The following is a 22,036-nucleotide window of genomic DNA, read 5'->3' on the forward strand; positions in this document are numbered from 1 at the left end:
GGGATGTAGAATATTATTCAGAATATTATCAGCATGGCTGATTTCAACCATGGACATTCAGATCTTCATTAAAGCAAATAACTGGGATGCTAGAGGTCTGAAAAAAAATGAAACTGAGCAAGTCCGTCAACATTTATGGAATGAAAGCTCATTTAACATTTTGAGTTCAGTGAGACACTTTATCGGAAATGCTAACAGCTAGGAGGAAGTGGTATTTATGCTGAATCCAAAATTGGGGGAATGGAGGGGGAAGGGGAGAGGTGAGCACATAGGTCATAGTTGGCAGGTCATGTTGCAGTTGTATAGGACTTTGGTTCGGCCACATTTGGAGTACTGTGTACAGTTCTGGTCACCACATTACCAAAGGGATTTGGATGCTTTGGAGAGGGTGCAGAGGAAGTTCACCAAGATGTTGCCTGGTATGGAGGGTGCTAGCTATGAAGAGAGTTTGGGTAGATTAGGATTATTTTCATTAGAAAGACGGAGATTGAGGGGGGACCTGATTGAGGTCTACAAAATCATGAGGGATACAGACAGGGTGGATAGCAAGAAGCTTTTTCCCAGAGTGGGGGACTCAATTACTAGGGGTCATGAGTTCAAAGTGAGAGGAGGAAAGTTTAAGGGAGATATGCCTGCAAAGTTCTTTACACAGAGGGTGGTGGGTGCCTGGAACGCGATGCCAGCGGAGGTGGTAGACGCAGACACGTTAGCGTCTTTTAAGATATATTTGGACAGGTACATGGATGGGCAGGGAGCAAATGGACACAGACCGTTAGAAAATAGATGACAGGTTAGGTAGAGGATGTTGATCGGCACAGGCTTGGAGGGCCAAAGGACCTGTCCCTGTGCTGCAATTTTCTTTGTTCTTTGTTATAGGTGGAGATGGAGCCCAGAAAGAGAGAGAGTGAGATGTGAAAGTGGTAGGTAAATAAGGAGATTTTGGATAACAGGCCAGGGCAGAAGCAAAAATGCAGAAGTGCGATTCAGAGATAAGAGTAGGAGAAAATGGGTGAGTTGTACTGAATGCAACCCATATAATGTGATAATGGGCCCAGGAGCATGAAAAAAGTGGTAACAGTGGTAATAGTAACCGACAACAGGACCGAGTGTGGGTTGGGGGAAGAAAATGTGGAAAGGTGGAATCAACAATCAGGATCCCCCCATAGCCTTGTTTGCTCTAAGGAAAAAGCCCTAGCCTGTCCAAGCTGTCTTTGTAGTTGAATTGCTTCAGACCAGACAGCAGTCAAGCAATTTCCTCTGCACTCACTTTGAATTGTTGTGCCATTCCTATAATGTTGTGATTGGATTTTAAAACATGGTAGAATAATAATATGGAACTTGCAGCTCCTGCTGAGTTTCAGACTTTTCTTGTGAATTTCCTTTGGGTTTTTACAAAGAAGAAGCAGAAAGTTTTCATTTAAAATAATTTTTGCAACTTCTTTAGGCGATAAAATAAGTGAAAAAAATTGGAAAGGAAGGAGAGATTTTTTTTCTCGCACAGATTTTGTGGGCGAGGCCTGTCAAGTTTGTCAAGTGTCAATGGCTTTGGAGAGAGATTTTCTTTCTGTTTGAAAGTTCAAAAGAAAGTGAAAAAATATGAAGAAGGAGAGGTTGTGTGATAAACAATGTTTGTGGGAGAGGTCTGAAGGGAGGCTTCTTTTTCCATCTTGTTTTCCCGGACAAAACTCTGAAGAGTTTTTCTTTGAATTGGTTTGTTGTCGCTGTTCAAATAATGAAAGGGATCAGGGAATGGAATTTCTTTTTCTCAGATCCAGAGATTTGAAAGCTGACTGATAGTGGACTGGGGGAAGAGGCTTTTATCAGTTGATGGGAGATTTTTTAAAAAATGATTTTAAGTAATAAGTATTTAAAATAAATTAAATGTTTAATCTTTTATCTCTTTTGCATACTTCAGATTAAAATCTGTGGATAATGAAGGGAAGTACTTTTTGATATGTAACATTTTAAGAGCTTTTACTTGTTAGGCTTAGTATCACTGAGTGCACAGAACATGATGATTAGTAAATTTAGAGAATTGCTTCAGAACAGGATCAGGCAAATAGATGGGAAAGGTAAGAAGGTCAGTTCAGAAGTCACCTGTAGCTATTCCATTCTCAAACAGATATTCCATTTTGGGTGCTGTTGAAGGCCTCTCAGAGGAAATTTGAAGTAATAACCTGGTCATGGGCACTAAAAATGAATCTTATGTGAAGGAGGGTTTGAAAGAATAATTTTTATAGGGGACTCTCCTGCCAGGGGCACAGTCAGGAGATTCAGCAGCCTCAACTGTGAGTCCAGGATAGTATGTTGTCTTCCTGTTGCTAGGGTCAAGGACATTTTAAAATTGTTGAAGTATATTGTCAAGGAGGACAGCAAGAAGCCAGAAGTTGTTGTGCACATTGATAAGAATGACATAGTTAGGGAAATAGTCAAAGTTTTGCAGAGTGAATAATAAAAAGTTAGATAGAAGTTTAAAAGCAGAACATCAAATGTAGTAATCTCTGGGTTACTCCTAGTGGCACATTCCAGTGAGCAGTAGGAATAAAAATACAGGGCAGATAAATCAGTGGCTGAGGAGAAGATTCAATGTGCAAGGATTCAGATTGCTGGGCCATTGGGATTTCTTCTGGAGCAGTAAAGACCTGTTCAAAACAGATGGATTTCACCTGAACAGGAAAGTGACGAATGTGCTGGTGGGGAGATTTGCTAGTTCTGTTTCAGAAGCCTTTAAATTAGCAGAGAGGTGAGGTTTTGGGCAGGGGATTACCTAAGTAGCAATGAAAATAGAAAAAACAGTTGAAACATTGGTGAATCAAAGAAAAGCACCTTGTTAGAAAGGTAGACAAGAACAAGTCAGAGAATGAAGTAACTCCGAAGAATTAAACTGCGTTTATTTCAATTTAAGGTGCCTTGCAGGTAAGGCTCAGGGCATGCATGGGAATATGGAAGTGGGACATCATAACTATGGTTCTTGAGTAGATCTGTAGTTCAGGTTGCGGATGCTGTGGTTGGTTCACTCACCGAGCTGGTTCGTTAGTTTGAAGACGGTTCATTACCTTGCTGGGTAACACCATCAGTGCAGCCTCCGATGAAGCGCTGTTGTGTTTTCCTGCCTGGTATTCAAACTCTGGGTCCATTGGATTTGATTACCTCATTTCTGGTTTTCCTTCACAGTGGTGTATATAGAGTGTAGTTCCATGTGTTCGTTGATGGCCTTCTTGGTTGAGAACCAGGCCTCTAGAAATTCCTGTGCTTGCCTCTGTTTGACCTGTCTTAGGGTCCTGGTGTTGTGCCACTCGAATGGTTGTTCTCCTTAGTCGTGTGAATGGAGACCGAGACTGAGGCCTGGTTCTCCACTAAGAAGGCCATCAACAAACAAATAGAACGAGATCCTATATATACACCACTGTGAAGGAAAATCAGAAATGAGGTTATCAAATTCAATGGACGCCAGCATTTAAATACCAGGTGGGAAAACACAATAGTGCTTTATCAGAGTCTGCTCTGATGATGTTATCCAGCAGGGTAATGAAACATCTGCAACTAACGAACCAACTCAGTGAGCAAACCAACCACAGTATGATAACTATATGGAAATTTGGCTGAGGGAAAGACAGTATTGGCAGCCTTTCAGATTCTAGTGGAAGGATAGAAAAGGAGGGAACATAGGAGGTGGAGTAGAATCTTTGATTAAGGAAAACATTGCTAATGTAATTAGAGAGAGTATTTCTGCGGGATCATCCAGATATCTGAGTAGAACTTAGAAATAAGAAAGGAATGATCACCTTGATTGGATTGTACTAAAAGCCCCCCAAGTCAGAGGGAAATTGATAGCAAATTTGTAGAGAGATCTCAGATATATGGAAGAAAAACAGGGTTGTTAAATGTGGAAATTTTAATTTTCCAAATATTGATTGGGACAGCCATAGTGTTGAGGGCTTCTATGGTGAGGAAATTGTTAAATGTGTTCAAGAAAATTTTCTTTATCAATATGTAAATGCACCCATTGGAGAAGGAGCAAAACTTGAACTTCTCTTTGGAAATATGGCAGGGCAAGTGAGGGGAAACATGAGGAGGGGAATGCTTTGAGATTAGTGTTCATAATTCTATTAGTTTCAAGATAGCAAATGAAAAGCACAGGCCTTCCATAAAAGTTAGAGTTCTTAGTTGGAGTATGGCACATTTTAATGGTGTGAGACAGAAATGTTGAATAGAATAGACTGTTCGCAGGTAAGCGGTGACTGACAAGTGGAAGGCTTTCAAACGTTTTATAATGAAAGTTCAGAGGCATTCAGATGGTAAGTCTGGCAAGAGTGGGGAACAATGGATGAATAAAGATGTCGAATTTCTAGTCAAGAATAAGAAAGAGTTATATACAAGGAAGAGGCTCTCTATGTGTTGAACCTCAGGAAATTGAATTAGAGGTGAGAGAACTCAGGGAAATAAATATTGATGTTTTGAAAACTACATTGCAGAAGTGGAAGTCTCAGAAAACATGGAGGTGAATAAATCTCTGGGGCCCAAGCAGGTGCAGCAACAACTTACAAAGATGTTGCTGGAGTGGGGGTTTGAACAAGAGGGAGAGGTTGAATAGGCTGGGGCTATTTTTTCTGTGCATCGGAAGCTGAGTAGTGACCTTACAGAGGTTAATAAAATCATGAGAGGCAAGGATAGGGTGAATAGCCAAGATCTTTTTCCCAGGTAGGGGTGTCCCAAACCAGAGGGTATAGGTTGAAGCTAAAAGAAGAAAGATATAAAAATAACCTAAAGGGCAGCTTTTTCATGCATAGGATGGAGCATGTATGGAATTAGCTGCCAAAGGAAGTGTTCAAGGCTGGTGCAATTACAACATTTAAAAGGCATCTGGATGGGTATATAAATAGGAAGGTTTTAGAGGGATAAAGGCCAAATACTGGAAAGTGTAACTGGATTAATTTACGATATCTGGTTGGCACAGACGAGTTAGGCTGAAGGTCTGTTTCCATTCTGTACAACTCTGTGGCTACAATTGTATCCTGGGATATTGCGCAAAGTTAGCAAAGAAATTATGGGGCCCTTAGGTGAGTTATTTGTTTCATTTATACCCATGGGTGTGGCGCAGGAAGACTGGAGAGTGGCTAATGTTGTACCTTTATTTAAGAAAGTTGTAACGAACAGTCAGGGAACTATAGATATTGTAAATCTGATTTTGATGGTGTGTATGTTGTTGGAGGTGATTCAGAAAGAAAGAATTTTAGGCATTTGGAGAGGCAAAGGCTGATTAAGGGTACAAAAACAAAGTTGCTGAAAACTCAGCAGGTCTCTCAACATCTGTGAAGGAGAAAACAGAGTGAACCGTCTGTGCCCGGTGACTTTTCCTCAGAACTTTGTGTGAGGGAAATTGTGTTTCACAAACATGACTGAGTGTTTAGAGGAAGCAAGTAAAAAAGATCAATGGATGCATAGTGTTGTTTGTATAGACCTTAGTAAAGCCCTGGACAAGATTCCACATGTTAGACTAATTAGTAAAGTTAGATCACATGGGATTCAGGATGAGCTTGCCAATTGGATACAAAATTGGCTTGACAGTAGGATATAGAGGGTGATGTTGGAAGATAATAAAATGTGAGGCTGGATGAACACAGCAGGCCAAGCAGCATCTCAGGAGCACAAAAGCTGACGTTTCAGGCCTAGACCCTTCATCAGAGAGGGGGATGGGGTGAGGGTTCTGGAATAAATAGGGAGAGAGGGGGAGGCGGACCGAAGATGGAGAGAAAAGAAGATAGGTGGAGAGAGTATAGGTGGGGAGGTAGGGAGGGGATAGGTCAGTCCAGGGAAGACGGACAGGTCAAGGAGGTGGGAAGAGGTTACTAGGTAGGAGATGGGGGTGCGGCTTGGGGTGGGAGGAAGGGATAGGTGAGAGGAAGAACAGGTTAGGGAGGCAGAGACAGGTTGGACTGGTTTTGGGATGCAGTGGGTGGAGGGGAAGAGCTGGGCTGGTTGTGTGGTGCAGTGGGGGGAGGGGACGAACTGGGCTGGTTTAGGGATGCGGTGGGGGAAGGGGAGATTTTGAAGCTGGTGAAGTCCACATTGATACCATTAGGCAGCAGGGTTCCCAAGCGGAATATGAGTTGCTGTTCCTGCAACCTTCGGGTGACATCATTGTGGCACTGCAGGAGGCCCATGATGGACATGTCATCTAAAGAATGGGAGGGGGAGTGGAAATGGTTTGCGACTGGGAGGTGCAGTTGTTTGTTGTGAACCGAGCAGAGGTGTTCTGCAAAGCTACCTCTACATTGGGGAAACCAAGCAGAGGCTTGGGGACCGCTTTGCAGAACACCTCCGCTCGGTTCGCAACAAACAACTGCACCTCCCAGTCGCAAACCATTTCCACTCCCCCTCCCATTCTTTAGATGACATGTCCATCATGGGCCTCCTGCAGTGCCACAATGATGCCACCCGAAGGTTGCAGGAACAGCAACTCATATTCCGCTTGGGAACCCTGCAGCCTAATGGTATCAATGTGGACTTCACCAGCTTCAAAATCTCCCCTTCCCCCACCGCATCCCTAAACCAGCCCAGTTCGTCCCCTCCCCCCACTGCACCACACAACCAACCCAGCTCCTCCCCTCCACCCACTGCATCCCAAAACCAGTCCAACCTGTCTCTGCCTCCCTAACCTGTTCTTCCTCTCACCCATCCCTTCCTCCCACCCCAAGCCGCACCCCCATCTCCTACGTACTAACCTCATCCCACCTCCTTGACCTGTCCGTCTTCCTTGGACTGACCTATCCCCTCCCTACCTCCCCACCTATACTCTCTCCACCTATCTTCTTTTCTCTCCATCTTCGGTCCGCTTCCCCCTCTCTCCCTATTTATTCCAGAACCCTCACCCCATCCCCCTCTCTGATGAAGGGTCTAGGCCTGAAACGTCAGCTTTTGTGCTCCTGAGATGCTGCTTGGCCTGCTGTGTTCATCCAGCCTCACATTTTATTATCTTGGATTCTCCAGCATCTGCAGTTCCCATTACCTCTGATGTTGGAAGATTGTTTTTTTTAGTCTGGAGGCCTGTTACCAGTGATGTTTCACAGGAATTGGTACTGGTTTCACTTTTGTTCATCATTGATTACAAAGAGTTTGGATAGGATCTTAGAAGACCTGGTTAGGAAGTTTGCAGATGACAACGAAATTAGTGGTATAGTGGATAGTAAATAAGGTTATTTAATATTACAAAGAGGTCTTGATTAATTGGGTCAAAGGGCTGAGGAGCAACAGATGGATTTTAAATTAGATAAATATGTGGTATTGCATTTTGGAAGAACAAACAAGGGCAGGACTTACACAATTAAAAGTAAGGCCCTCTGCAGTTATGCAGAATGTAGAGACCTGTATTTGCATCACAGGTAAACAGGGTGGCTAAAAAGGCATCCTTGCTTTCATTGATCAGGCGTTTGAGCCCAGGAGTTGGGATGTTATGTTGAAGTTGTAAACAGTGTTGGTGAGGCCTCTTCTGGAGTACGACACACAGGTCTGGTCACCCTGCTATAGAAAGGTTATTATTGAACTGGGAGAGTTCAGAAAGGTTTACCTGGACATTGCCAGGAATGGAGAGTTTGAGTTAAAAAGATAGTTTGGGACACTTTTCCCTGGAGCAAACGTGATTTATAAAATCATGAGGGGCATTGATGAGGTGAATAGCAAAGGTCTTTTTCCTCAGATAGGGTAGATTAGAACAAGTGGGCATATTTTTAAGATGAGAGACTTTTTAGAGTGAGAGAAAGATTTAAAAAGGACATGAGGGCAACTTTTTTTTAAACAGAGAGTGGTCATGTGTGGTATGAAGCGACAGAGGATTTGGTGAATGAAGGTACAGTTGCAACATTTAAAAGACATTGAAGAAACAGAGGTTGGGAGGGATGTGGGCCCAATACAGACAAGTGGGATTAGTTTAGTCTGGGGCCATCATCAGTATAGAATATGTTTCTATGCTGTATGACTGTACTTTACACAGTAGCTCAGGAGTAGCCCAAACAACTTTATGTGCAGCTCCATCATAACATTCATGCTCTTGTACCAATGTCCTCACTAATAAATGGAAGCATTCCATGTGCCTTCGCAATCATCTTATCAACCTCTCCTGCTGCACTTAATGATCTATGGACAAACACACCCCAGCCTCCCTGATCCTCTGTACTTCTCAGGTGCTTTGATGAGATGGTGCTGGTGTTGGATTGAGGTGGACAAAGCGAGAAGTCACGTGACACCAGGTTATAATCTACCTTCATGAGATGCAGTGAGAGAGCAGAGCACACAGACCCACAGTTTGTGGGCAGGAAGATCAAGGGAGGAGAGATCAAAAGATCATACAACCTGTGTGAGTGGTGTCAGATGATGAATCTGTGCAGGTGACCAATAGACAGTGCTTAATGGTCAATCTGTACTCCCTTGGAGATACCAAGAACTCCAGAAGCTGGAGTCAGAGACACCACAGACTTTCCCGCTCTCTGATTCTGCCTGACCTGCTGTGTTCCTTCAGCTTCACACGGTTGTTTGGTAAAAACCGAAAAAAACTGCGGATGCTGTAAATCAGGAGCAAAAACAGAAGATGATGGAAAAGCTCAGCAGGTTTGGCAGCACTTATAATGAGAAACATCAGAGTTAGCGTTTTGGATCTGGTAACCCTTCCTCAAGAGCTGCCAGACCCGCTGAGCTTTTGCAGCAACTTATTTTTCCTCCTGTATTGTCTTGTGCTCCCCTGCTTTGTGCATCTTTGGAAACCTGCCTCCTTAGCGGCGAATGGCAGGGGGCCAGACCAAGCCGGTTCCAGATTCCCACCATCTTCGGGCTGGGTGACATGCAAAATAACCAATTGTTTTCGGAAAACCGCTCTAACCCCACAATGAGTGACTGTGGACATGAACAATTCATGTTCCTTAGTGCCCATGGCAAGCCCCTTTTTCTGAGTGATGGGTGAACAGACAAACCCCTTTGCCAATTTAGTATCCACCTTCATTCTTGGTGTGACAGGTGCTGTGGCAAATGCCCTTTGAAAGCAATAATAATCTGACTTTAAAGAGTCAGAAAACACACAAAAGCAGGTTACAGTCAAACATGTTTATTTGAAAATGCAGGCTTTCGGACCCTCAGTTCTTATTCAGATGTTAGTCAGAGAAGTAGTATCAGCCACAGAATTTATAAGTAAAAAATCAAAGGTTCACATAATTAATGAGGATGTACTAAACAAACCTAAGATGTTGTTAAATCTTTTTTACCCATCATCATTCAATCCTGGACCAAACAATGGAAAGATTCCCTCAGGTAAATTGTAGGTGTGAGTATTCAGATGAGACATGTTGGTCACGTTGCAAACTGACACCTGTTCACCCTCATAGTCCAGGAAGCCCCCAAGGAAAATTTTCCAGGGATTCAAACTTGGGGAGAAGGGCATCTGTGAGGGGTGGTGTCTTGCAATTATAGTGCTTATGTATTGCCTCCAGTTCAATTTCAGGCCAGTAGTAACCACCAGGATGTTGATAGGTAATAGTGTAGGTAATCAAGAGACAATGCTTCTATCTGAGAAACTATTGCAAGGGTATCCTTTGAACGCTGGAGTCCAATTTAAAGAGGACCAAAGATTGCAAGTTTAGTATTTTTGCAACTTTTGTAAGTCACAAAAGTTGATTTCTTCAGTTGGTCATTGCAGTTCAATTACAACATTTCTATGACAGATGTAAAAATGTGTGCGTAAAATCAGTAAAAATTTGAATACCATGATGTTAAACTGGTAGGCTTAAAAATATGAAATGTGACTTGAGATCCGAATTATCATAATGTAATACATTAGTTAACTTCACTAATTCCAAGTTAATTTGGGCCAGCATTTTGTTGACTTAATACAATTCAAAACAGATAATGTAATCAAAATAGTGTGTGCTTCTCAAAAGCAATTCATTATTTATGGTTCAGCATGACTGGGAAATATTGATTGTAAACGAAGAAAACAAATTTCCATAAGGCCACCCAAATTAAGTGCCTTACAGTTTTCAAAAACGTATCTTGTTTCAATGTAACAAAATCAATGTTAAATTGGTTTTAAAAACAAGGCTTCTAATTTAGCATTACAAATTTTAGTGTTTCAATAAAGTCAAACTGAAATAATGTTTAACCTAAAAATATTGATTACAAGGATTTTCCTAGGTATGCAATGTTAAATTGAACTTTGAATTTAGGTCACATATTCACACTTCCATGTAACATTCTTGTAATGTGCTGTGAATTCAGAAAATTCTTCATTTTTTACTCGCGGATATGCGACAACAAATAGACGCAGATTAAAATAGTTAGTGTTCTGCATAGGATGAATGATACAGCTAAAGAAAGTTAAACTGCTTTTGAAGCATAGCTTATTCTAAAACCTCAAACTTCGTCATATTTGTATTCTTTTGACCTGCCTTTTATCTCATGTGGTTTCCTTTTAACGACAGGTATCAGGTATGTGGTGTCTTAGTGTTATGTCACTGTATTTCAAACAAAACTACTGCAAATGCTGAAAATCTAAAACAACCATGCCAAATGCTGGAAAAACTCAGCAGAAACTCTGGAGAGAGGCAGAAACAAAGCAACATTTCGAGTCCAGTATGACACTTTTTCAAAATAATTCCGAGAGGAATTTGTTCAGACGGCGTCAAACCATTCTAGTAAGATAAAAACTGGAGCTATCTGATTGGGGCTTGGCATGCCAAGTCTCAGAGAGGATTGGATCAGCCAAGGGACTTATTCTTTCAATGGCAGTTAACTTCGCAAATGGTGAACATTTTGTTGTTTGAAAATATAGCAGTCAGTTTGTTTTCTGGAGCTCGTTACCTGTTGAGAACTGCTTTCGAGAGTGAAACCGGATTAAACGCAGGTTTAAAAAACTGTAACGACTTTTTGTCAAGCAATAAGAAAAAAAGAAACATTTTTCCTCTACAGAGGCTATTGACGTAAGTGACATAGAGCAGGGAAGTGGGTTTCGTTTTTTAGCAGTGAACTTTTTGGATCTGAACTTCGTAAAGATTGGCAGAAGAAGATCTATCAGTAGCATTTGAACGTATATTGGATCCTCTTGAAGCTCAAAGGCTCGCAGGGATCCCCGGAAAGTGAGAGCATTGGGACGGATTGGATGTTTCTGACATTAAAAAGTATTTATGCATTTTTCTTTCCTTCAAATGAATGCAATAGCGCTTTTCAGCAGAAAATGGTAGAGATACACCAGGAACGTTCATTACGCACCATAAGGGAAGTGATCTTCACTGAGAACAACAAATGCTGGAGATCACAGCGAGTCTGACATTATTCATGCAGTGAGAGCAAGCTAATGTTTCGAATCTAGGTGAATCTTCATCAGAGCTGAAGGGAAGTAACCTTCCGCCTGTGAAACATTATTACAGGCAGGAAGATCCCCCGGGATCATGTTGCAGCTCACAACTCATTTTAAGCTGCTAGTCCGTCTCTACAATTGAGGTTCTATTTGTTTCTTCTCTCCCCGTCCATCCTTCCCCCAGCCCTTCAGAACTCCTTGCTGATCATTCAGTTGCCAGTTCCGATACAGGGTTTATTCCTAACTCTCTCCACCTGCGACTGATCGATTTGGTTTATTCTCATGTGTATCAAAGTTCAGTGAAACGCTTTGTTCGCGAGCAGTCCAAGCTGATCATTGCAAGCAAGGGCATACAGATCATAGGGTGAAAAACTAGGACAGACTGAGGCGTCCAGGTTCCATTGCACGGGATTTGCGCCATGCAAGAATGACATTCACAAAATCAACGTTATTTAAAGCTAGAGAGTCCATTCATCGGGCTAATAACAACAAGGAAGAAGTTGTTCTTGAACTTGCTGGTGCGTGTGTTCAAGCCTGGTATCTTAATTTTGCAGCTGATAGGAGGCGGCGGGACTGGGTGAAATTATAGGATGGATCTGTCAGTGTCCTTTAATCCCGCGGGGAGTCAGTGGTGCGGAAAATTTCCCACGGTCGTACTTTCCAGGATTAAAGATGGGAAAAATCCTGTCAGTGAAATTATGGGTGAAAGTGTAGAGATGGGACATGTCATCCGCGTTGTAAAATAGCACCTTTCCACGCTCATAGCCCAGGAAAACTCCAATCTTCCGTGGACATCCGGTCAGATTGAGAGGGGTATCAGAGGGAGTGGTGAGAGCAACATAGCCTCTCTCGGGTTCCAGCCACAATAAACAATAGCCCGCATCCGGTCTCAACTCAACCCTCCCTTTCCTATTGGCTGACTCTCGGACCACTCCTATGCCCCACCAAGTCGTCCAACCCACTTCCACCTCCCAGTAATGCCTCCCTGATGTGAATCCCTCTGATCCCAGGACACTGAGCCAGAGATCAAATCTCTCCGGGGAGGCAGGGAGCGGCTGTGGTTTGTCTCCGAGTCTCACACTGGTCCGGTCCTCAGACAGGATGAGCCGGGGATGCGCTGTGTTCGGGTCCAGAGTCAGAGAGGCTGGAGCTGGGCATATTTCAGAAAACAAAATCAAGTATTTATTTTGTTGCTGTGATTAATTCACATAGTTTCTTTGTAAAACACTTTTTCCCATCGATCTTGTCGATCACATGTTTATGTCCTACGTAATGAATACTGTTGTTTAATGATAAGTCGTCGACTTGCAGCATACCATATGTCCGGAAATTGAGAATGGCGAACTAATTGCGGATAGGAGCTGGTGAGAAAGCTCGGTTCGGTTTGATTGTCGCGGACAGACAACCAGGGGAAGGAACCAAGAGGCTGGGCTTTCAAGGCATTGAGTTCGCGTTGATTGGTGCTATGTGTGTGGGCGGAAGCCATGACAACTGAGAGTGGAACGAGACAGAGATGGGAAAGGGAGAACTTCCAAGTGAAGAGGCAGAAGGGGAGGAGGAGTAGAGAGGGATGGAGTGGAGAGAAGCCGAGGAGGAAGCAGTGCGGGCAAGGAATTGACAGTGTAGGATGAGAGGGAGTGCAAGACGGAGGAGACAACAGCAAGAATGGTGGCGTCGGCAAAAGGACTGAAGGAGAACAAGTTCGGAGCCGGGAGCGGGAAAGCTGATGGTGAGGAACAGCACAGAAACAGATGTGTGTTTGGGAATATACCAGCCCAGTCCGGAGCAGTTTCTCCTCATGATATCTTCTGCGCTTTTGCGAAAATTTTTGTTACACGTATGATCTTTAATTACAGTTCCTCTCAGCAGAAGGAACAGTCTGTTTTTTGTCTAATGCACCCGCCTTTTTGGGGGCCACTCCGTTGTTTTACAACCCCATCTCTGCGCAGTTTCCTGCTTTCCAGCCTTCGAGAAATCTTGACATTTGTGATGTTGGAAGATTTGTCAGACTTCCCGTTCTCCCCTAGCCCAGTTCAAGGACTATCGAACATCTTCCCATACTTCAACCTGTGGGAAGATCAATCAGATGTACCCGGAAATACATTGGAATTCTGACCAAAATCATGGAGTAAGCGGTTGTCCCACTGACTTCGCACAAGCAAATCGAAGTAATTGTTGTGTGTATCCCCCTTAAGCAAACCACAGACTGGGGAGACCTGGCTCTTTGTAGTTTGTCATCTAATCCTCAGGTATGGCCTCTCATCGGATCTCTAATCCTCTGGTTATACAATTCTCTTAGATAATGGACACAAACGGCAGGCAGTTTCTTCATCAAAGAGATATGCAGAAGACGAAAAATATGAAATTGAGACACTCCCAAGGCTATATAACGTATAGTCAGGCCATCTTTTTGAGTTGGGAACCAATATGCAATAAACATGCATAAGATTTTTTTTACTGGGTTTAATAGCTTCGGCCATTTCTCTCCACGTTGTGTGCTGCAAAGGGCCTCTGAATTTTTCCAAAGTCAGAGAAGCATCTCTTCCGGTCAACCAACGACTGTCGTGATTAATTCTGTAAGTGTTCAATGGTTGATGTTTTAACTTGACCTACGTGCGGAGTTATGTTATCAAGACGTACAGATTTTTTTTCATAAATTGTCTCTTACCTTTTCTGCAGGAAAGCCACGTTCTGAAATAAATAAAACACAAATGTACGAGTTGGGCAGGTCTGACCGGTTGTTTCCGGTCTACAGAAATTGTACCTAAATTATTGCAGGTTGCTGGTACCGCGGATTCTTTGAGACCAATAACTACATGGAAAAGTGATTGTTTTGTTTCAATCAATTGTAGAATATGTCAGGGACGCAATATGGTACAAGGTAAATTGGATAGTTGTGTAACTAAGGAAGACAAAAAGAAATATTGATAATATCGATGGTGAAAATTACAGCGGTTATTAATGATCTGACGCAATTTGAGAGGAAAACTGAGGTGGCGGTGTAAGTCAAAATCTGCTACAGGAAAAGCATAGTCTGGCTGAATTGTGCACACAATTTTATGAACTCAGAACACATTCATATGTTCGCGATTTCTTAAATAGATTCACAAATCATAAAGACCAGGAATTTATTCTAAGACTAAATAAAGCACAGAGTAGAATCCAACTGTAGTGTTGGCTGATAACATGCTTAAGGATGGCTATGATTTTGACAAGGTGCATAAGATATTGCTCGAAATAGAATCAGTAATGTTTTCATTAGAGGAGAGTAAGTTAGGTGGAGTTTTATACCGTAATTCAAGTGGTAACTGTTAAGCAGTGGTAGGACAACCCACATCAGACAAAACGATTAACATAATTTGTGAAGAAAAGGCATGGACAGCTTTTCTTTTTAAAAAAACTATTACTTTCGAATTATGGGTAATTTGGAACCCACTGTCCAAAAGGATGGCGAAAGGTGATTCTCTAACAGCTTTCAAAAACCAGATGGATATAGTTGAATCGAAAGATTCAAGGTGGGGAAATATGTGATGTGCAATCTAGGGCGTAGTGGATGAATATTTCTTTTAAGTACTTTCCTCTCAACTGTATCTCTTAAAAGAACACAAAGCCAGGTACTTCCCGCGTAACTACAGAACCAGCTTTGCCACAGTCTCCCTGGACAACTATAATCTTTAAATTGCCATACATCTAGCATTGAACAGGATTATCTAGTTAACATTGAGATCATTGATCCCAATTTGTTTCAACCCCCTCACAAAATACGGTCACTTGCACCAAATCTCAGGTAGATCGACAGTGAAGAAGGCGTTTGGCATGCTTGCTTTTATTGGTCAGTGCAGTGGGTAGAGGAGTTTGGAGGTCTGTATAGGACATTGGTTAGGTCAGTTCTGGAACACTGCGTGCAATCTGCTCTCCCTGCTAAAGGAAGGATGTTGTGAAACTTGAAAGGGTTTGGGGTTTTGTCCGGGTTGAAGGGATGAGCTATAGCGAGAGCCTGAAGAAACTGGGCTATTTTCCTTGAACTGTCGGAGGCTGATGGTCGCCTTAAAGAGGCTCATAAAGTCATGAGGGGCATGGATAGGCTAAATAGGCGAGGTCTTCTTCCTCAGATGGGGGTGGGTGGAGTCCAAAAGTAGAGGACATGGATTTATGGTGAACGGGAGAGATTTAAAAGGGACCTAAGGGGCAACTGTTTCACACAGAGTGGGGTGCGCGTATGGAAGGAGCTGCCAGACGAGTGGTGGAGGCTGGTACAATTACAACATTTAAAAGGCATCTGAATGGGCACATAAACAGGACGGGTCAGAGGGATACGGGCAAAACGCTAGTAAATGGGACTAGATTTTTAAGGTTTTGGAATAAATTTGTAGCTCGGATTGTGGGTGTTGAGGTTGGTTGGCTCCGGAGCTGGTTTGCTTACTCACTCATCCTCAAGATGGAGAACCACGACTTCGACTGGGACAACACCAAGATCCTGGAACAGGCTAGGCAGAGACAAGCACGAGAATACCTGGAAGCATGGCACTCCAGGAAGCAGGCTATTAATAAACACATTGAACTCGACCCTACATGTATTGCACTACAAGGAAAACCGGAAGTGAGGCAACCCATCCCAACGGACCCCAGAGTTTAAAAACCAGGCAGGAAAAGCACGCCGGCACTTCATCGGAGGCTGCACTGAGGACGTTACCAAACATGATAACAAAACGTTCGCAAAATAACAAAATAGCTCGGCGAGCCAACCAACCTCAGGAGACTAGATTTATTTAGGATATCTGTTCGGCATGGATTCGTTGGGGAAAGGTCTGTTTCTATGCTGTACATGTCTATGACCACCTGGCTCTAAATCCTAACTGCTGTGTGTTTACTGTATGACACTGAACCGGATTCTCTGTTGGATACTCTGGCAACCCGTTTGACGCTGTGTTGAAGTTCTGATCTCAAGCACTGTCACCAAGACCAGCTCAGCCTTTGCCTTATTGTCAGCATTTTGAAACATGATTTCATGGGTTATGAACGTCGCTGGAAAGGTCCGTATTTATTATTCATCCTTAGTTACTATCCAGTAGGTGGCGAAAACTCTTTGCTGCAGTCCTGGGACTTGACCTAGCGACGTTGGAGGAGCAAATATACGGTTTCAAGTCAGCTTGATCTGTGACGAGGAGAGTGGTTTTTATTTTGAAACACTAGTCCGAGCATGCATTACATTCAAACATTTGTTTAAACTCCACTATTATCCTGTATGAAGTGTCCCATTTAAGCAAATCCAGACGTCAGCCTTTGTGCTGCCAAGATGCTGCTGGGCCTGCTGTGTTCATTCCAGCTCCACACTTTGTTGCCTTGGATTCTCCAGCATCTGCAGTTCCCATTATCTCCAGTGCACTGATTCCCTTTCTTCCGTGGATTTATACGCACTGAGCTGCATTAGCTCCTTGTCAAACAACACTTCCGTTTTAAAAGCGGCATCCTTATTTCCAAGTCCTCCTCTATCCCAAGAAAGAAGTGTGCGGGATTTCTGCACTGTTGCCATTCTCGCCGTTTGCACATTCCTTTATTCAGACCTTGCCCCAGATAGCTAGAAGAGGCGATGGCGTAGGGGAATTATCGCTGGATTATTGATCCAGATAGTAACCCGGGGACGTGGGGTCGAATCCCACCACAACAGATGGTAGAATTTGAATTCAATAAATATCCAGAATTAAGAATCTAATGATGACTGTGAATCCATTGCTGATTGTCAGGGGGAAACCCATTTGGCTCACTTTAGGGAAGGAAACTGCCATCCTTAACTGGTTTGACTCCAGACCCACAACGATGTGGTTGACTCTTAACTGGGATGGGTAATAAATGCTGCCTAGCTCGTAACGCCCTCTCCCCGTGAATGAATAAAAGAAATAAAAATGTCAACTGCTGGTGTAAAATTGTGTAATTCCGTTCCTCTGCCTCCCAAACATACCCTTCTTACACGTAGGTTCGTCTTAAATTCTTTGTTCATTGTCTCAATATTTACTTTAGCAATTCGGTGTAAACATTTGGCAATACTAGGAAGTCTACCTTGCGAGTTGTAGTTCTATGATCAGGACTACCCTGAATAAACAAATAGTTCCACTAATCTATTATTTCGAAGTTCCGTAGAAAACTAGACTTCGTGGTTCTGTAGAGACTAACAGATTTAGCTCGCAATAGAACCTTTTACCTTCAGAATGTTCAGTCCATCATTTTTCAAGTCATGCTGAATATTAGCGATATTCTCCAGAATTATCCTTAAATTTTCTTCAATTTTTCGAAGTTTTTTTCCTATCGGCTGCAGAATTATTCTCTCTCAATGTTTAAGCTCGCTGAGTAAATGCTGCTTTTTTGCAGTGAGAAAGTTGTGCATTTTAGTGAACTCGGAATTGATGTAGGTCTGCAGACTGCTTGACTGACCCTAGTAAACAAAATTCAAAACATAACTAAGTCCCGCTACTAAAGGAAGAGACTGATCGAAATTCCAAACAATCCGCACAGAACACCTTACCTTTACATCAGAAATATTTTGTTTCTGTTTCTGCTTAGCATTCCTAGTCAGCGATTTCTGCTTTTCGAGAAGGTCCAAGGACGTTTTCAGTTAACCCCGTGATTGGAGAATAAGTCATGAGTAAATATTGTTATACCGTGAAAACGTGATCAAATAAGCTGGTGATAAAATTAGTATTTACCTACTTCATAGATTTCAACAGCTTCATTAATGGGCTGAAAGCGGTGCTGTCTGTGTTCCCGGGAATCTCTGCAAGTGTAACAGACCAATTTCTTGTCAGTTTGGCAAAACAATTCCAGTTCTTCTTGATGTTCATCACAGAGAGGTTTGCTTCCCTTCCCTTGTGGTTTCAGCTTTAACTTTTGTGCTTTCTCTGACAGATTCACTAAGGCCCACTTCCGGAAACTCCTGTCTACACTGCGGGCAGAGGTTTATATCCCCCTTTTGCAAACTGTGGGAAATGCAAGAGCGACAGAAATTGTGCCCACACTGCAGCGAAACCGGATCAGTGAAGAAATCTCCGCAAATGGGACAAATTGCCTCCTCGGTCATTTCCAGAATCCGCTGTCTGGAAGCCATGTTCACACTCAACACTTCGTGATTCACACCGATTTCACTTTCTTTGGTGGTGAGTTGCGGGGTATTTTCAATGTCCGAAACCATTCACTACAATCAGTTGGGGAAGGGAGGGGGAAAACTTCTCCAAGACGGGTATCCCTGGAGGTGGCTTCGCAGTATGGTTTTCAGCGCCTAGGAGATAGAAAGGACTGCTGATGCTGGAAGCCAGAGTGAAATGTGTAGCTGGATGAGCACAGAAGGTCAGACGGGATCTCAATGAAGGGTCTAGACCCGAAGCGTCGACTTTCCTGCTCCTCCGATGCTGTGCGACCTGCTGGGCTCCTCCAGCTCAACATTTTATCAACGTTTCGAGAATTCTTGTTCTCTACCTGTCTATGTCCCTTTGATCATTGCGTCTGAGAGGAAGAAATTCGAATAACCACAAAGGACAAGCAGATGAGAATATGAGTGCTCAGGGACTGAAGGTGGACTTCAATCACATTATTTTGCGGGGCGGGGGGGATGGGGGTCTAGGGGCGGGGTGCGGGTGGTGGCGGCGTGCTCGCCGGTGGAGGGACCGCTTAGGCAGGGAATAAGTAGGAGCAGGTACTTGGGGGTGGGTTTCGGAATTTCCATGCATTATGCTCCAAACATGCCGCCGACATCAACAGCTTGGCAAACACACTTTTCACGAGGACCTCCCAAAACTTTTCTTTTCAAAAAAGTCCAACATGTACCTGCTGTAACGTCAAGAAACCTATCAGGAAATTTGATCTCAGCAAGCACCGGAAAAACAATATTAACTGATTGGCCAATAGTTTTTTGTTTCAAATGGCAATATTAATTTCAAACAGGAAAACAGATTGATTTCTCCTGCTCTTGTTCGAATACTGGCACTAAATACTTATACTCCGAAGGCTGATCTAACGTTCATATGTTTCATCCAAATTACGGGTCTCTACAATGGGATGTCTGTCTTGATCACCTGTATACATATCGAGAATTTAACTTCATTTCATGATGGGGAACTGGCAATGGGTTCCAGTTATGCCCGTCTCAGTATGGTGTGTGTGGAACAATCCTTGTTCTTGTCCTCCACTCGAATCCTCCCACAACTCTTTCTTCAGTAGGTCGACAACTGCTTGGGTGCTCTTCATGCTCCTGCCAGGACCTTGAACTTTTTTTTCATTTTGCCTCCAATTTCCACCCCTCTATAACGTTCACACCATCCATTTACAACACTTCCTTGAACTTGCTGTCTCCATTTTGGGGAATAAACTGACCATTGCCGTCCATTTCAAAGCCACTGATTCCCATAGCTACTTTCACTACAGCTCTTCCCACCCAACCTCCTGCAAGGATCCATCCCATTCTCCCAGTGCTTTTGCCTACATCACATCTGCTCTGATGATGCCTCCTTCCCAAAGAGCCAACATGGCTTGCTTCTTCTATGACCTTTCCTGCTCAGTGTTTTTGACAGAGCCCTCAACTGCATCTGACCTATCACCTGTGCTTCCACCTTCGCGCCTTCCCACGGCTCACAAAAACACATTAGGAGCCTCCTTGTCCTCTTTGTTTTTCATCCCAACAGCCACCACATTTACAGGACCATTCTCCACCATTTCAGACAACTCCAGCAGAATGCCACTACAAAGCACATCTTCCCCTCATTTCCCTTGTTTGAATATTGCAGGGATCATTTCCTCCAGGACATGCTAGCCCATTTCACGACACCAACACCGCACTCCTTCCAGCGACACCTTCCCAGGTAACCGCAGAAGGCGCAGTGCCTGCCTGTTCACCTCCTCCCTGCTCACCATTCAATGGCCTAAACAATCTTTCCAGGTGAAGCAGCATTTCACCTCTACATCCTCCAAACTTGTGTATAATATTCACTGCACTCAATGTGGCCTACTGTACATTGGAGAAACCAAACACAGACTGAGTGACTGCTTTGCAGAACACCTCTGGTCTGTGGGCAAGCATGACCATGACCTTCCCATTTTAACACAGCGTCCTGCTCACATATTCACTTTTCTGCCCTCAGCATGTTGCAGTGTTCCAGTGAATCACAGTGCAAACTGGAGGAACATCTTCAGACTGGGCACTTTACAGCCTTCTGGACTTGATATTGTGTTCAACACCTTTAAATTATGAACCAACTCCATTTTCTTCCTTTTCCTTTAGCTTTACTTGTTATATTCTCCAATTTTTTTCCCTTTCTTTTAGCTTTACTTGCTACATTTTCTGTCATCATGTCATCTTTTCCCCTCCCCATAACCTGGTGGAACTGTCTTCTTTTTCAAGTCTGGCAGATAGACACACCATTGTTTTGCCATTCTCACATTCCAATAGCTTAATCTGAACTACCAACATTTCTTTCCTCCAGAACTCTACACCCCATCACCGCCACACCCTCCCTCCTTACCCCTCCCCCAACTATCACGTAAACACTGTTACCTCCACACTTTAATTTAGCTCTGATGAAGTGTCATCTAGATCCTTAACTTGCTGTGATCTCCAACATTTGTTGCTTTCATTTCATCATAATCTCAGTAAAAGTCATTACATGGATGTGCAAGTGTTGGACTGGGGTGGACAAAAAGTCAGAGGTCAAATGACACCAGACTATAGTCCAACAGACTTATTTGAAATCACAAGCTTTTGTACTGCTGCCCCTTTGTTTGATGGCTTTGATTACAAGTCAGAAATGTTAGCAGTGAGGTGTGGCTGACAGCTACTACTCAAATATTGTATGTTTCTGGAAAGTTCATTTGCAAGGTTTGTCCAGAGAGATGATTTTTTTTTGTTGTCGCCGAGGTGATATTCTGCCAGGTAACTCCATACCACGACTCCTGTGCTCTATGGAATCCTCATAGGGACCCTGGCCGGACAAAATAAAAATCAAAAGATGCATTAAAGCCTTGGCATGTCTACTTTCCTGTGATGTGAGAGTAATATTTTCACACAAATAAGCAGGGGCCAACAGGATGCTTCCAAATTTACTGGTAGCGAAGATTCATTCACTGACAGGCTGATACAGATGGAGGGAGGCAGGAGTGTTGTGGTCATGTCACTTGCCTAGTTAATGAGTATCCCATGTTAAAGTCCCTGGCGTATGGGCTTGAATTGTACCATGGAAAAGGGTGAAATTTGAATTTAGACACAATTCTGCAGTACAAACTGCTGTAAAAAAAAAACAACCTAGTTCATTAATAGCACTTGGGGAGAGAAATCTGTCAGTCTAATATACGTGTAACTCCAGACATACAGCAACATGGTTAACTGCCCTCTGAGGCACCTATAGATTCTGGTCTAGGCAGTGACACTGAAATTATGTTTTAGTGCACATCCAGTGAATTACCTTTTTTTAAAAAAAAGGTTTATACTGTACAGTTTATAATTGGAACATACTTTCTTTCAGAGCAGACTGAATTAATAAATGGTAAAATCATTGACTTATTTGTCTTGGATCCCTGCGTGAATCCAACTGGTTCTTTTCAGATTTGGGTAAATATAGTTATAGAAGGCTCAACAACAGCAATTTTCATAAATATGAACATTTCAGTAACAATAAAAGTTGAAAAAGAAAGGAGCATTTATTAAAGGCATAAGAGGAA

General features: G+C 43.0%; 1 pseudogene; it reads right to left on the bottom strand.

The window, feature by feature from the left end:
- Positions 1–11,937: 11,937 nt before the first annotated feature.
- LOC125446321 (zinc-binding protein A33-like) lies at positions 11,938–18,437 on the bottom strand (annotated as a pseudogene).
- Positions 18,438–22,036: the final 3,599 nt, after the last annotated feature.

This window comes from Stegostoma tigrinum, chromosome 34 (genome assembly GCF_030684315.1).
Source record: "Stegostoma tigrinum isolate sSteTig4 chromosome 34, sSteTig4.hap1, whole genome shotgun sequence".
Classification (NCBI taxonomy): Eukaryota; Metazoa; Chordata; class Chondrichthyes; order Orectolobiformes; family Stegostomatidae; genus Stegostoma; species Stegostoma tigrinum.